Here is a 4,617-nt window from a genome sequence, read left to right as displayed (position 1 = left end):
ATTCAAACAATGATTCCTGGAGGTCTGAAGATCACAAAATCCCAAAATACATCCCAGAAGTCTGAAATCTTTAATTTCTTCAGTCGTTTCAGAAAAGAACTACCATTTATCAGAGATGGTCCAGTCTGCTTCAGAAGCATACAGTTAAAATCTGTTTTGTCCAATGTTACTTTGTTGCCACGAGGGTACAGTTAGCAGTTCCCATCCAATCAGAGTCATTAGAATGCGAGTGCTTTAGCTTCCTGCCATCGTTCAGACAATGATAGTCTCCCACATCCACCATCTCCGTCTCAGCCTTCCATGGCAATCCAGCGGGTAACACGACACTAGAGATGGGCCATTAAGTTGTCCATTACGTTTATGACTGGAGGATGTGTTCGGGAGATGTCAGAGAGGGTCGTTTCAGCAGGATTCAGCAATTCTTTGAGTTGAAGGCTGGCGCCAGGATCACTTACAACGTCTGCTTCCTCCACAGACTGTTCCAGGGAAGACTCCAGTTACGACAGATGGGATTAAAACCCACACAGGAGGATTGTTACATTTCATAGCCCTTCCCCTCACAAACTCAAGCACTAATGAAAAGGGCTGTTGGTACGGAGCCTAATGCATGATGTCATCGGTAAGGATCCTCCTTGCACGCACTGTTCTCCTACATTAGGCAGTTATGCCATCTAATGCACACATCAAAGACGGTGCCGCTCCAAAATGAAAAGGCTGTCTTTACATCCCTTCATATAAGATTAGGGCTTGTCAGAACTGATTCCCACTGTCATGTAGTAGAATTTCATGGCCACAGGAGGACCCCTTTGCTGACACCTCTATTCCACTTCATGTGTGCAAACTAATGTACCATTCAACATCATCATTAAAAAACATGTACATGTATGAGGGTGACAGCAGACCTTTGAAATCAGTATTGTTTACTTTCCTACAACAGTAAACCTTGCAAAAGAGGTGATTTGCATACAGAACAATCATGTACAAAATCATGGCTGAAATAAACAACATTTCAGAGAATACAAGGATTTCGTCAAACAGGTGACACAAAAATATTGTCAAGTCACATTCCAAATTTTTTCTGCCATTTTCTACATTTTCTATTATCATAAGATGATTCAACATGTCTGTGAATGTAGCTGGCATAATTGCCAGTTTATTATATCAGATTAGTGTATGCATCATTAAAATTGTGATGTCTTTATGGTTGGTAATAGTTGTCACAAGGGTTAATCAAAAAGTACTACATTTTCTATGTTGGTGTATATTTCACAATTTACACGTGTCTTCTCCACTAGTTTTCTACAAGCAAAGTTTTACAATGCAGTCACAATTGTTGTTATGGGTTCACCACAAAGTGGTGAAACCATATTGCTTTTTCTCATGATTCTCCTCCTTCTTCTTCTCCTCCTGCCATTTCTTTAAATGGATTCAGCTTCTTCATTTTGAGGCCTAAGGACCTGAAATTTGGTATGGAGGTACAGTAGGCAAATACCCCCAGGCGTTTTTTAAATTTTTGTGATACAGGCTTTTAGAATGGTTTTATTTGAGTTTTTTGGCTGTGTTATAGCAAATGTATTACTGAGTTAGTGTGCAGTGTTACCACATTTGGGCATGAGTCATCACAATGGAATGCAGGGCATCAACCAATAGGCATGCAGCTTTCCTCTATTCTCCTTGCTGATTGGCTGTTGGAATTTAACAGGCTTAACTTAATTAATACCTGCACAGAGCCATTCCATACTGACAGTAGGTCTGTATTCAAGTGTTTTGGTAGGTATTTTAAGCTTTCCTGCTCCAGCATTGGAATGCGGGGCATGAACGCTTCTTTTTTCTTGAAAATCAACAGTTTGCATTATGCAATTAAAAATCCTAACCAATAATGTAGGGAATAGCTATCCAACTGTTGTAGTCTTAGTTGTATGTTACTTCATACTATAGTTATATCAATGTAAAGCATTGTTTTCCCTTGTGTTTCTCATTCTTTCCCTGCCATGTCGTAAAATGTGGTGAAGCCATTGCTGTATTTGCTCCAAAGCAAATGTCGGCCTTTCTAGTTAGATTTTGATGTCACAGAATTTTCAAGCTGGCTTTGACAGAACCAACCATAGGCAGGGGTTAAACTCTAAGATGGCCTTTTCATTAAGACAACCGAAATTTATACAACTTATGCAGAACTTTCTGAAGTATGCCCTTAGTCTGTGACAAATTTGACCGGAACCAGCTACCACAGACAGTTACTAGTACATGTATTCACATCACAGATGAACAGGGGAGTCTCCCATACTGTGGACTCCCATGACGTCCTCACAGCCTCCTGCACTGTAACCTTGGGGAAGCAAATGTTCTCTAACCAGATTTCCCATCTTGTTTTGCAAGTAGACCCATCATGACCTTCCAATAAAATACCAGGGAAGTACACCTGCCATTTGCCAAACATGAAGGACCACCGATTGTTCTCACGGCGCCGTGTAATGGCCCGCCTTTTGAGACCCCTGACGTTGTTAAATCAAAGTTTGACACACAGGCCATTTCCATATTGATAACTCCTGTGCAGAAAACCCCCCCTGTGGACTGTATATGCCCTCCTGCCGTCACTTTCCTGTACGCGAGGTTGATTGGTGACATTTGTGTCTAGTTTCAGTGAAAGGTTGGCCACCGGCACATCTTCCCAACACCCCTTTGTCTTAAGATAATGGGCGAGACATTTAAGGCGTCACATCTACGGGGATTGCACCGCCGCTAATGGAACAGTTACGACTGCCAGATTCTCCTGCTGCTTTATAGCCTGTTTGGAAGCTTAGGCGATCTTTTCCTCCAGGAATCGCTGCCAAGCAAATGAAGAAATTGAATTCTGCTCATGCCGCACGGCTTACGTGGGAACCAAGGTCTCTCAGCAAGTGTTATGGATGTTCTCAGACTACAAATTACTCTGGGCTAGCAACTAACTTTAGGGCGTAACTACTGAGCTGGCTGGGGGAGAAATAGCTCCCCCAAAAAATATGTTCATTTCAGTGCCTTATTCATTCTTAGTAACAACAGGAAATAGCACATCATGGACTTTTTCTTCCTAGAACAACTAAATATGCAAGACTGGTATCATGTCTACAAGCACCGGCAATAACTGACATCACCTCTTTCCCCTGTAGGACAATGATGTTGCACTTACGAAGAGAAGATACTAATCATAACCGACTCCGACCACCACCTTTCTTGGGTCAGAGCCAGCTCCTCATCACGAGGTACTGTGGAAAAGACCTCATGCGTGAGAAGGCAACGTAAATGGGTTGGGAACCTTTTCAAGATGGAAAATATGTCTCCGTTACCATGGCCATTAAGAAGGAGTAATCCAGATGGGAATGATGATTATCCGTCTTGCTCAGTAGAACTGGTGCCTGCGATGAGATGTGGTGAATGAAGGATGGCTGACTGCAAGATGAGGGGGAGTGTTTGATGGAAGGCATTAATCTGGTCTTCAATCTGACATGAAGAAGTCAGGGAAAGGGAGGACCATCCAGCTTTTCAACTTAAGTGTATTGATTATGTGCCCAATTGAACTCCCTGTATACATAATCAAGTGTCTTAGCATTCTCTAACAATCACTATTACTGCTCATTGTTACGTTACCACAAAATTCCTGTACATATCTAACTAGAGTCCAAATCTTGCACATACTCAATGCTGTCTACAACTGATAGCTTCATGTCATCAAAATGTTATCATCACTTTGCCCCACTTATCAGAAAACAGCACCATCCCTAACCATATCCACTCAGCTTCTGATCATAAATTCCACCGACTTGAAACGATCCTATCAAGAACCACTGTGGCTACACATCAAATGGACCATTTTTGGTCCAATCTTCCAAAGTTATCAAAGTCAAGTCGTTATGACAAGTGGAGGGTTTGGGAGTGTTGATTGCCAGATTCTTTACTCCTCCGTTCCAATATAACATCATCCTTGAGTTGATGCCGTGTTGTCGTCATGCACAGCTGCTCCTGCAGGCTACATGTAGGAGAGCTGAGCCACTGTCAGGGGAACGTCTGGGAAGAATTGCATTAGGAGACAGGCTGATATAAAGCTGTTTTTGGCTGCAGTCCCGAGCGGCTGCAGAGCTAACCTCCGGAGGTGACGTGATTGGAGAAGATGGAGCGTCCTGTCTTGCAGCAACACTTAGCGGTGCACACACCAGTTCTTCCGCGACAGGGGTCCACTATAGTGCCCGGAAAAAAAGTGACGAAGGGGTTCCGATGGTTCATGTTTGAGTTTACATTTCTCATAATCTGCTGCAAAATGGGATTAGCTACTAACATGGCTGAAAAGTGTAAGAAGTGGCGTGTTTTGGGTGAAAATTGATTTCGGCCGAGACTTACTTCCGGTGTCCTTCCGCCCTGAGCGCGGTGCTTCGGTTTGACCTAGTTTTGCCTTGTATGCGTTCTGGGGGGTGCTGTAGCTATGCCTCGCGCGACGGGCTATTGTGATAATCTCAGTGTTAGGGATTTTCCTTTTATACTTTTCTTAATAATACATAAGGGTTTTCTCTTTCCGACCATATAAGTCATATCGGTGGCAAAAATCTGGGTGATGGGTTTAATTCCACGTGAAAATGGCCAATTTTT

The 4,617-nt window shown here is 42.8% G+C and overlaps 1 protein-coding gene across 1 annotated transcript in view; it reads right to left on the bottom strand.

Annotated features, from left to right (window-relative positions):
- LOC109463202 (transcription elongation regulator 1-like) overlaps positions 1-4,617 on the bottom strand; it is a 54,529-nt gene that overhangs the window by 12,987 nt on the left and 36,925 nt on the right.

The sequence above is a fragment of the Branchiostoma belcheri genome, unplaced genomic scaffold, assembly GCF_001625305.1.
Source record: "Branchiostoma belcheri isolate BF01 breed outbred unplaced genomic scaffold, Haploidv18h27 scaffold123, whole genome shotgun sequence".
Taxonomy (NCBI): Eukaryota; Metazoa; Chordata; class Leptocardii; order Amphioxiformes; family Branchiostomatidae; genus Branchiostoma; species Branchiostoma belcheri.
This window is presented reverse-complemented; position numbering and strand designations above follow the sequence as displayed.